The 10769-nt window shown below is 47.9% G+C and overlaps 14 non-coding genes across 14 annotated transcripts; 6 read left to right on the forward strand and 8 right to left on the reverse strand.

Moving 5' to 3' along the window:
• Positions 1 to 567: 567 nt before the first annotated feature.
• On the forward strand, positions 568 to 731 carry LOC135023909 (U1 spliceosomal RNA). The gene has a single exon (XR_010220798.1). It is a non-coding gene; the product is annotated as a U1 spliceosomal RNA (small nuclear RNA).
• A 152-nt stretch (positions 732 to 883) lies between these two features.
• On the forward strand, positions 884 to 1046 carry LOC135023887 (U1 spliceosomal RNA). The gene has a single exon (XR_010220778.1). It is a non-coding gene; the product is annotated as a U1 spliceosomal RNA (small nuclear RNA).
• A 673-nt stretch (positions 1047 to 1719) lies between these two features.
• LOC135023919 (U1 spliceosomal RNA) lies at positions 1720 to 1883 on the forward strand. The gene has a single exon (XR_010220808.1). It is a non-coding gene; the product is annotated as a U1 spliceosomal RNA (small nuclear RNA).
• A 152-nt stretch (positions 1884 to 2035) lies between these two features.
• Positions 2036 to 2198, forward strand: LOC135023891 (U1 spliceosomal RNA). The gene has a single exon (XR_010220782.1). It is a non-coding gene; the product is annotated as a U1 spliceosomal RNA (small nuclear RNA).
• Positions 2199 to 2869: 671 nt separating this feature from the next.
• Positions 2870 to 3033, forward strand: LOC135023926 (U1 spliceosomal RNA). The gene has a single exon (XR_010220815.1). It is a non-coding gene; the product is annotated as a U1 spliceosomal RNA (small nuclear RNA).
• Positions 3034 to 3185: 152 nt separating this feature from the next.
• LOC135023893 (U1 spliceosomal RNA) lies at positions 3186 to 3348 on the forward strand. Its single transcript, XR_010220784.1, has one exon. It is a non-coding gene; the product is annotated as a U1 spliceosomal RNA (small nuclear RNA).
• Positions 3349 to 4933: 1585 nt separating this feature from the next.
• On the reverse strand, positions 4934 to 5096 carry LOC135023937 (U1 spliceosomal RNA). The gene has a single exon (XR_010220826.1). It is a non-coding gene; the product is annotated as a U1 spliceosomal RNA (small nuclear RNA).
• Positions 5097 to 5248: 152 nt separating this feature from the next.
• On the reverse strand, positions 5249 to 5412 carry LOC135023924 (U1 spliceosomal RNA). Its single transcript, XR_010220813.1, has one exon. It is a non-coding gene; the product is annotated as a U1 spliceosomal RNA (small nuclear RNA).
• A 670-nt stretch (positions 5413 to 6082) lies between these two features.
• On the reverse strand, positions 6083 to 6245 carry LOC135023894 (U1 spliceosomal RNA). Its single transcript, XR_010220785.1, has one exon. It is a non-coding gene; the product is annotated as a U1 spliceosomal RNA (small nuclear RNA).
• A 152-nt stretch (positions 6246 to 6397) lies between these two features.
• On the reverse strand, positions 6398 to 6561 carry LOC135023927 (U1 spliceosomal RNA). The gene has a single exon (XR_010220816.1). It is a non-coding gene; the product is annotated as a U1 spliceosomal RNA (small nuclear RNA).
• Positions 6562 to 7232: 671 nt separating this feature from the next.
• On the reverse strand, positions 7233 to 7395 carry LOC135023892 (U1 spliceosomal RNA). Its single transcript, XR_010220783.1, has one exon. It is a non-coding gene; the product is annotated as a U1 spliceosomal RNA (small nuclear RNA).
• A 152-nt stretch (positions 7396 to 7547) lies between these two features.
• LOC135023920 (U1 spliceosomal RNA) lies at positions 7548 to 7711 on the reverse strand. Its single transcript, XR_010220809.1, has one exon. It is a non-coding gene; the product is annotated as a U1 spliceosomal RNA (small nuclear RNA).
• Positions 7712 to 8384: 673 nt separating this feature from the next.
• Positions 8385 to 8547, reverse strand: LOC135023888 (U1 spliceosomal RNA). The gene has a single exon (XR_010220779.1). It is a non-coding gene; the product is annotated as a U1 spliceosomal RNA (small nuclear RNA).
• Positions 8548 to 8699: 152 nt separating this feature from the next.
• On the reverse strand, positions 8700 to 8863 carry LOC135023910 (U1 spliceosomal RNA). Its single transcript, XR_010220799.1, has one exon. It is a non-coding gene; the product is annotated as a U1 spliceosomal RNA (small nuclear RNA).
• Between the last annotated feature and the right edge of the window lie 1906 nt (positions 8864 to 10769).

The following is a 10769-nucleotide window of genomic DNA, read 5'->3' on the forward strand; positions in this document are numbered from 1 at the left end:
CGTCTGCTTACTTTGTGCCTTCCAACGCACAATGCGAACTACAGGTAGTGCTGCAGGGCCCACACCCTTTTATTTGCCTTACAGAGCAGCTCTGGAGCTGTTACAGTGCCCAGCTGCTGCAAGAAATCAGCTTGAATGCTTCAGGGGCTGGGGCATAGCCAACATGAGCCCCACACCGAATGAGGGTGCAGGTGTTTAATGCGAACTAGGGGTCATCCAAGCGCCGCAAAAGGCCGCCATGCCCTGCACGCCCCTTTTCTCTTTTCATATGCAGATGAGGGTTGAAGCCAACTTTGACCCACTGCTTGGATGACATCACCATATGCAAATCCATCTGCTGCAGGCCTTCCCCCAGGAATGCTTGTACTAGTTGTTGCATTTGGTTTGTTGTTTGGGGGTGCTTCAGTATTAGGCAGCCTTCTGCCCTCCCATGTTCATCTGAAAATATGTGTTCTCCCTGCAGTTGTTGTCCCCAGATGAGAGTTCCCTTGTGCTGCCTCAGTTGAATCTCCTTTACTTGACAGAGATGTGCCTGAGCAGCGGCCCTCCCCAGCCCTATCCCAAATCATACTTATTTTGCATAGGAGATACCATGGTCATGAAGATTGTTCTCCCAGGGTGAGGTTCATTCATTGCATTCTGGGTATGCTGACCCCTGTGATTTCCCCAAATGTGGGAAACTCGACTGCATTATTTGTGGTAGAGGGGGACTGTGTTTGTGCTTTCCTCTGGTCAGCTCTGGTAAAAGTCAGATTTCTTTGTCTCAGATCTTCCTCTAGCCTTGTTCCTCTTTCAAGAGTTCCCTTGTGCTGCCTCAGTTGGATCTCCTTCACTTGACAGGGGGGTGCCCGAGCAGCGACCCTCCCCAGCTCTAGCCCAACTCCTACTTACCTGCCAGGTGAGATACTATGATCATGAAGGTGCTTCTCCCAGGGCAAGGCTCACCCATTGCACTCTGGGTGTGCTGCTCCTGCAATTTCCCCAAATGTGGGACACTTGACTGCATAATTTGTGTTTCCCCTGGTCGGCTCTCGTATAATTCAGATCTCTTTGTCTCAGGTCTCTCTCCAGCCTAGTTTGCTGTCTGTTTCCACTTCTCTTTTCTTGAGCCGCTCCCTTCTATGCCCTTGCGCACTATCCTGACTTCTCCCGTCTGCTTACTTTGTGCCTTCCAATGCACAATGCAAACTACAGGTAGTGCTGCAGGGCCCACACCCTTTTACTTGCCTTACAGAGCAGCTCTGGAGCTGTTACAGTGCCCAGCTGCTGTAAGAAATCAGCGTGAATGCTTCAGGGGCTGGGGCATAGCCAACATGAGCCCCACACCGAAGGAGGGTGGAGGTGTTTAATGCGAACTAGGGGTCATCCAAGCGCCGCAAAAGGCCGCCATGCCCTGCACGCCCCTTTTCTCTTTTTTGATATGCAGACGAGGGTTGAAGCCAACTTTGACCCACTGCTTGGATGGCATTACCATATGCAAATCAATCTGCTGCAGGCCTTCCCCCAGGAATGCTTGCACTAGTTGTTGCATTTGGTTTGTTGTTTGGGGGTGCTTCAGTATTAGGCAGCCTTCTGCCCTCCCATGTTCATCTGAAAATATGTGTTCTCCCTGCAGTTGTTGTCCCCAGATGAGAGTTCCCTTGTGCTGCCTCAGTTGAATCTCCTTTACTTGACAGAGATGTGCCTGAGCAGCGGCCCTCCCCAGCCCTATCCCAAATCATACTTATTTTGCATAGGAGATACCATGGTCATGAAGATTGTTCTCCCAGGGTGAGGTTCATTCATTGCATTCTGGGTATGCTGACCCCTGTGATTTCCCCAAATGTGGGAAACTCGACTGCATTATTTGTGGTAGTGGGGGACTGTGTTTGTGCTTTCTTCTGGTCAACTCTGGTAAAAGTCAGATTTCTTTGTCTCAGATCTTCCTCTAGCCTTGTTCTTCTTTCGAGAGTTCCCTTGTGCTGCCTCAGTTGGATCTCCTTCACTTGACAGGGGGGTGCACGAGCAGCGACCCTCCCCAGCTCTAGCCCAACTCCTATTTACCTGCCAGGTGAGATACTATGATCAGGAAGGTGCTTCTCCCAGGGCAAGGCTCACCCATTGCACTTTGGGTGTGCTGCTCCTGCGATTTCCCCAAATGTGGGACACTTGACTGCATAATTTGTGTTTCCTCTGGTCGGCTCTCATATAATTCAGATCTCTTTGTCTCAGGTCTTTCTCCAGCCTAGTTTGCTGTCTGTTTCCACTTCTCTTTTCTTGAGCCGCTCCCTTCTATGCCCTTGCGCACTATCCTGACCTCTCCCGTCTGCTTACTTTGTGCCTTCCAACGCACAATGCATACTACAGGTAGTGCTGCAGGGCCCACACCCTTTTACATGCTTTACAGAGCAGCTCTGGAGCTGTTACAGTGCCCAGCTGCTGCAAGAAATCATCTTGAATGCTTCAGGGGCTGGGGCATAGCCAACATGAGCCCCACACCGAAGGATGGTGGAGATGTTTAATGCGAATTAGGGGTCATCCAAGCGCCACAAAAGGACGCCATGCCCTGCACATCCCTTTTTTCTTTTCATATGCAGACGAGGGTTGAAGCCAACTTTGACCCACTGCTTGGATGACATCACCATATGCAAATCCATCTGCTGCAGGCCTTCCCCCAGGAATGCTTGCACTAGTTGTTGCATTTGGTTTGTTGTTTGGGGGTGCTTCAGTATTAGGCAGCCTTCTGCCCTCCCATGTTCATCTGAAAATATGTGTTCTCCCTGCAGTTGTTGTCCCCAGATGAGAGTTCCCTTGTGCTGCCTCAGTTGAATCTCCTTTACTTGACAGAGATGTGCCTGAGCAGCGGCCCTCCCCAGCCCTATCCCAAATCATACTTATTTTGCATAGGAGATACCATGGTCATGAAGATTGTTCTCCCAGGGTGAGGTTCATTCATTGCATTCTGGGTATGCTGACCCCTGTGATTTCACCAAATGTGGGAAACTCAACTGCATTATTTGTGGTAGTGGGGGACTGTGTTTGTGCTTTCTTCTGGTCAACTCTGGTAAAAATCAGATTTCTTTGTCTCAGATCTTCCTCTAGCCTTGTTCCTCTTTCGAGAGTTCCCTTGTGCTGCCTCAGTTGGATCTCCTTCACTTGACAGGGGGGTACCCGAGCAGCGACCCTTCGCAGCTCTAGCCCAACTCCTACTTACCTGCCAGGTGAGATACTATGATCATGTAGGTGCTTCTCCCAGGGCAAGGCTCACCCATTGCACTCTGGGTGTGCTGCCCCTGTGATTTCCCCAAATGTGGGAAACTTGACTGCATAATTTGTGTTTCCCCTGGTCGGCTCTCGTATAATTCAGATCTCTTTGTCTCAGGTCTCTCTCCAGCCTAGTTTGCTGTCTGTTTCCACTTCTCTTTTCTTGAGCCGCTCCCTTCTATGCCCTTGCGCACTATCCTGACATCTCCCGTCTGCTTACTTGTGCCTTCCAACGCACAATGCATACTACAGGTAGTGCTGCAGGGCCCACACCCTTTTACATGCCTTACAGAACAGCTCTGGAGCTGTTACAGTGCCCAGCTGCTGCAAGAAATCATCTTGAATGCTTCAGGGGCTGGGGCATAGCCAACATGAGACCCACACCGAAGGAGGGTGGAGATGTTTAATGTGAATTAGGGGTCATCCAAGCGCCACAAAAGGACGCCATGCCCTGCACATCCCTTTTTTCTTTTCATATGCAGACGAGGGTTGAAGCCAACTTTGACCCACTGCTTTGATGACATCACCATATGCAAATCCATCTGCTGTAGGCCTTCCCCCAGGAATGCTTGTACTAGTTGTTGCATTTGGTTTGTTGTTTGGGGGTGCTTCAGTATTAGGCAGCCTTCTGCCCTCCCATGTTCATCTGAAAATATGTGTTCTCCCAGCAGTTGTTGTCCCCAGATGAGAGTTCCCTTGTGCTGCCTCAGTTGAATCTCCTTTACTTGACAGAGATGTGCCTGAGCAGCGGCCCTCCCCAGCTCTATCCCAAATCATACTTATTTTGCATTTTTCTCCCAAACGAAGGAGGTGGTTTTTCACCTATTACTAAATTAAACTTGCTTCATTGGAAAGGCAGCAAGATGCATCGTCATTTCAATATCTACTGAAATAATACAGGTTGACACCAGGAAACATTAACGCCACTGCATCCTTGCTGCTTTCTCATGTGGAAGTCTGTTTAATGTGAAAACAAGGTGATATCTAATTAGCACACAGGTAAGGAATTAAGAAAATCTTTATTTAAGGGTGAAGATGTTTCTCACAAAATCGTTGCCCCAATGCATCATTGAAATTCAAGCTGGAAAGATGATTTTAATATATCACTTGTACATTTTGTATTGCTCTTCTGGTGACAATGTAGTTTGTTTTTGTCAATTACCATTTTAATAATAGGGTAAAGAAAATTAAGTGGATTTTTGAAAGAAAACAATACTGTCAATATACTATTAAACAAATTAAAATGGTAAAAGTTATTGTACTTTAAGTAAAAATAAAAGAGCCAAAATATCAATCCCAATTTTGGATTACTTTAATTAAAAAAAAATGCATATAGCAGAGGATAGTTTCAATCTGCCTACCTCTGGGTTATCGGCCCAGCATGCTTCCATTGCAGTACTCTGCTGCACATGTAAGTGCAAGAGATCCTGAAGCACTCACTCATCGTGGGAAAGTACCAATGTGTTTCTTCGTTGGTTGATGGAAGAAACATCTTACAAAAACTCTCCAGATTATTGACTTTTTAAAGTTTTTCTAGGAAACGTTTTAGATGAATGCTTATTAGCCTTTGTCAGTATAAGCAGATGGGAGAAGTCAAGATAGTGCGCAAGGGCATAGAAGGGAGCGGCTCAAGAAAAGAGAAGTTGAAACAGACAGCAAACTAGGCTGGAGAGAGACCTGAGACAAAGAGATCTGAATTATACGAGAGCTGACCAGGGGAAACACAAATTATGCAGTCAAGTTTCCCACATTTGGGGAAATCGCAGGAGCAGCACACCCAGAGTGCAATGGGTGAGCCTTGCCCTGGGAGAAGCACCTTCATGATCATAGTATCTCACCTGGCAGGTAAGTAGGAGTTGGGCTTGAGCTGGGGAGGGTCGATGCTCGGGCACCCCCCTGTCAAGTGAAGGAGATCCAACTGAGGCAGCACAAGGGAACTCTCGAAAGAAGAACAAGGCTAGAGGAAGATCTGAGACAAATAAATCTGACTTTTACCAGAGCTGACCAGAGGAAAGCACAAACACAGTCCCCCACTACCACAAATAATGCAGTCGAGTTTCCCACATTTGGGGAAATCATAGGAGTCAGCATACCCAGAATGCAATGAATGAACCTCACCCTGGGAGAACAATCTTCATGACCATGGTATCTCCTATGCAAAATAAGTATGATTTGGGATAGAGCTGGGGAGGGCCGCTGCTCAGGCACATCTCTGTCAAGTAAAGGAGATTCAACTGAGGCAGCACAAGGGAACTCTCATCTGGGGACAACAACTGCTGGGAGAACACATATTTTCAGATGAACATGGGAGGGCAGAAGGCTGCCTAATACTGAAGCACCCCCAAACAACAAACCAAATGCAACAACTAGTACAAGCATTCCTGGGGGAAGGCCTACAGCAGATGGATTTGCATATGGTGATGTCATCCAAGCAGTGGGTCAAAGTTGGCTTCAACCCTCGTCTGCATATGAAAAGAAAAAAGGGATGTGCAGGGCATGGCGTCCTTTTGTGGCGCTTGGATGACCCCTAATTCACATTAAACATCTCCACCCTCCTTCGGTGTGGGTCTCATGTTGGCTATGCCCCAGCCCCTGAAGCATTCAAGATGATTTCTTGCAGCAGCTGGGCACTGTAACAGCTCCAGAGCTGTTCTGTAAGGCATGTAAAAGGGTGTGGGCCCTGCAGCACTACCTGTAGTATGCATTGTGCGTTGGAAGGCACAAGTAAGCAGACGGGAGATGTCAGGATAGTGCGCAAGGGCATAGAAGGGAGCGGCTCAAGAAAAGAGAAGTGGAAACAGACAGCAAACTAGGCTGGAGAGAGACCTGAGACAAAGAGATCTGAATTATACGAGAGCCGACCAGGGGAAACACAAATTATGCAGTCAAGTTTCCCACATTTGGGGAAATCACAGGGGCAGCACACCCAGAGTGCAATGGGTGAGCCTTGCCCTGGGAGAAGCACCTACATGATCATAGTATCTCACCTGGCAGGTAAGTAGGAGTTGGGCTAGAGCTGCGAAGGGTCGCTGCTCGGGTACCCCCCTGTCAAGTGAAGGAGATCCAACTGAGGCAGCACAAGGGAACTCTCGAAAGAGGAACAAGGCTAGAGGAAGATCTGAGACAAAGAAATCTGATTTTTACCAGAGTTGACCAGAAGAAAGCACAAACACAGTCCCCCACTACCACAAATAATGCAGTTGAGTTTCCCACATTTGGTGAAATCACAGGGGTCAGCATACCCAGAATGCAATGAATGAACCTCACCCTGGGAGAACAATCTTCATGACCATGGTATCTCCTATGCAAAATAAGTATGATTTGGGATAGGGCTGGGGAGGGCCGCTGCTCAGGCACATCTCTGTCAAGTAAAGGAGATTCAACTGAGGCAGCACAAGGGAACTCTCATCTGGGGACAACAACTGCAGGGAGAACACATATTTTCAGATGAACATGGGAGGGCAGAAGGCTGCCTAATACTGAAGCACCCCCAAACAACAAACCAAATGCAACAACTAGTGCAAGCATTCCTGGGGGAAGGCCTGCAGCAGATGGATTTGCATATGGTGATGTCATCCAAGCAGTGGGTCAAAGTTGGCTTCAACCCTCGTCTGCATATGAAAAGAAAAAAGGGATGTGCAGGGCATGGCGTCCTTTTGTGGCGCTTGGATGACCCCTAATTCGCATTAAACATCTCCACCATCCTTCGGTGTGGGGCTCATGTTGGCTATGCCCCAGCCCCTGAAGCATTCAAGATGATTTCTTGCAGCAGCTGGGCACTGTAACAGCTCCAGAGCTGCTCTGTAAAGCATGTAAAAGGGTGTGGGCCCTGCAGCACTACCTGTAGTATGCATTGTGCGTTGGAAGGCACAAAGTAAGCAGACGGGAGAGGTCAGGATAGTGCGCAAGGGCATAGAAGGGAGCGGCTCAAGAAAAGAGAAGTGGAAACAGACAGCAAACTAGGCTGGAGAAAGACCTGAGACAAAGAGATCTGAATTATATGAGAGCCGACCAGAGGAAACACAAATTATGCAGTCAAGTGTCCCACATTTGGGGAAATCGCAGGAGCAGCACACCCAAAGTGCAATGGGTGAGCCTTGCCCTGGGAGAAGCACCTTCCTGATCATAGTATCTCACCTGGCAGGTAAATAGGAGTTGGGCTAGAGCTGGGGAGGGTCGCTGCTCGTGCACCCCCCTGTCAAGTGAAGGAGATCCAACTGAGGCAGCACAAGGGAACTCTCGAAAGAAGAACAAGGCTAGAGGAAGATCTGAGACAAAGAAATCTGACTTTTACCAGAGTTGACCAGAAGAAAGCACAAACACAGTCCCCCACTACCACAAATAATGCAGTCGAGTTTCCCACATTTGGGGAAATCACAGGGGTCAGCATACCCAGAATGCAATGAATGAACCTCACCCTGGGAGAACAATCTTCATGACCATGGTATCTCCTATGCAAAATAAGTATGATTTGGGATAGGGCTGGGGAGGGCCGCTGCTCAGGCACATCTCTGTCAAGTAAAGGAGATTCAACTGAGGCAGCACAAGGGAACTCTCATCTGGGGACAACAACTGCAGGGAGAACACATATTTTCAGATGAACATGGGAGGGCAGAAGGCTGCCTAATACTGAAGCACCCCCAAACAACAAACCAAATGCAACAACTAGTGCAAGCATTCCTGGGGGAAGGCCTGCAGCAGATTGATTTGCATATGGTAATGCCATCCAAGCAGTGGGTCAAAGTTGGCTTCAACCCTCGTCTGCATATCAAAAAAGAGAAAAGGGGCGTGCAGGGCATGGCGGCCTTTTGCGGCGCTTGGATGACCCCTAGTTCGCATTAAACACCTCCACCCTCCTTCGGTGTGGGGCTCATGTTGGCTATGCCCCAGCCCCTGAAGCATTCACGCTGATTTCTTACAGCAGCTGGGCACTGTAACAGCTCCAGAGCTGCTCTGTAAGGCAAGTAAAAGGGTGTGGGCCCTGCAGCACTACCTGTAGTTTGCATTGTGCATTGGAAGGCACAAAGTAAGCAGACGGGAGAAGTCAGGATAGTGCGCAAGGGCATAGAAGGGAGCGGCTCAAGAAAAGAGAAGTGGAAACAGACAGCAAACTAGGCTGGAGAGAGACCTGAGACAAAGAGATCTGAATTATACGAGAGCCGACCAGGGGAAACACAAATTATGCAGTCAAGTGTCCCACATTTGGGGAAATTGCAGGAGCAGCACACCCAGAGTGCAATGGGTGAGCCTTGCCCTGGGAGAAGCACCTTCATGATCATAGTATCTCACCTGGCAGGTAAGTAGGAGTTGGGCTAGAGCTGGGGAGGGTCGCTGCTCGGGCACCCCCCTGTCAAGTGAAGGAGATCCAACTGAGGCAGCACAAGGGAACTCTTGAAAGAGGAACAAGGCTAGAGGAAGATCTGAGACAAAGAAATCTGACTTTTACCAGAGCTGACCAGAGGAAAGCACAAACACAGTCCCCCTCTACCACAAATAATGCAGTCGAGTTTCCCACATTTGGGGAAATCACAGGGGTCAGCATACCCAGAATGCAATGAATGAACCTCACCCTGGGAGAACAATCTTCATGACCATGGTATCTCCTATGCAAAATAAGTATGATTTGGGATAGGGCTGGGGAGGGCCGCTGCTCAGGCACATCTCTGTCAAGTAAAGGAGATTCAACTGAGGCAGCACAAGGGAACTCTCATCTGGGGACAACAACTGCAGGGAGAACACATATTTTCAGATGAACATGGGAGGGCAGAAGGCTGCCTAATACTGAAGCACCCCCAAACAACAAACCAAATGCAACAACTAGTACAAGCATTCCTGGGGGAAGGCCTGCAGCAGATGGATTTGCATATGGTGATGTCATCCAAGCAGTGGGTCAAAGTTGGCTTCAACCCTCATCTGCATATGAAAAGAGAAAAGGGGCGTGCAGGGCATGGCGGCCTTTTGCGGCGCTTGGATGACCCCTAGTTCGCATTAAACACCTGCACCCTCATTCGGTGTGGGGCTCATGTTGGCTATGCCCCAGCCCCTGAAGCATTCAAGATGATTTCTTGCAGCAGCTGGGCACTGTAACAGCTCCAGAGCTGCTCTGTAAGGCAAATAAAAGGGTGTGGGCCCTGCAGCACTACCTGTAGTTCGCATTGTGCGTTGGAAGGCACAAAGTAAGCAGACGGGAGAAGTCAGGATAGTGCGCAAGGGCATAGAAGGGAGCGGCTCAAGAAAAGGGAAGTGGAAACAGACAGCAAACTAGGCTGGAGAGAGACCTGAGACAAAGAGATCTGAATTATATGAGAGCCGACCAGGGGAAACACAAATTATGCAGTCAAGTATTGGAAAATTCAGGGCTATGTCGTGTAGATGATGGCCTAACAGGAGGCTTTAAAATTTTCTTTCTAGTGTCCTTCGTTTGGGAGAAAAATGCAAAGGTACAAGACAGCTTTTCCTTGCCAATATCTCTCTTTTGCAAAGAGCTACGCATTGGAAAATTCAGGGCTATGTCGTGTAGATGATGGCCTAACAGGAGGCTTTAAAATTTTCTTTCTAGTGACCTTCGTTTGGGAGAAAAATGCAAAGGTACAAGACAGCTTTTCCTTGCCAATATCTCTCTTTTGCAAAGAGCTGCGCATTGGAAAATTCAGGGCTATGTCGTGTAGATGATGGCCTAACAGGAGGCTTTAAAATGTTCTTTCTAGTGTCCTTCGTTTGGGAGAAAAATGCAATGGTACAAGACAGCTTTTCCTTGCCAATATCTCTCTTTTGCAAAGAGCTGCGCATTGGAAAATTCAGGGCTATGTCGTGTAGATGATGGCCTAACAGGAGGCTTTAAAATTTTCTTTCTAGTGTCCTTCGTTTGGGAGAAAAATGCAAAGGTACAAGACAGCTTTTCCTTGCCAATATCTCTCTTTTGCAAAGAGCTACGCATTGGAAAATTCAGGGCTATGTCGTGTAGATGATGGCCTAACAGGAGGCTTTAAAATTTTCTTTCTAGTGACCTTCGTTTGGGAGAAAAATGCAAAGGTACAAGACAGCTTTTCCTTGCCAATATCTCTCTTTTGCAAAGAGCTGCGCATTGGAAAATTCAGGGCTATGTCGTGTAGATGATGGCCTAACAGGAGGCTTTAAAATTTTCTTTCTAGTGTCCTTCGTTTGGGAGAAAAATGCAAAGGTACAAGACAGCTTTTCCTTGCCAATATCTCTCTTTTGCAAAGAGCTATGCATTGGAAAATTTAGGGCTATGTCGTGTAGATGATGGCCTAACAGGAGGCTTTAAAATTTTCTTTCTAGTGTCCTTCGTTTGGGAGAAAAATGCAATGGTACAAGACAGCTTTTCCTTGCCAATATCTCTCTTTTGCAAAGAGCTGCGCATTGGAAAATTCAGGGCTATGTCGTGTAGATGATGGCCTAACAGGAGGCTTTAAAATTTTCTTTCTAGTGTCCTTCGTTTGGGAGAAAAATGCAAAGGTACAAGACAGCTTTTCCTTGCCAATATCTCTCTTTTGCAAAGAGCTGCG

Source organism: Pseudophryne corroboree, unplaced genomic scaffold, assembly GCF_028390025.1.
Source record: "Pseudophryne corroboree isolate aPseCor3 unplaced genomic scaffold, aPseCor3.hap2 scaffold_401, whole genome shotgun sequence".
Lineage (NCBI taxonomy): Eukaryota > Metazoa > Chordata > Amphibia > Anura > Myobatrachidae > Pseudophryne > Pseudophryne corroboree.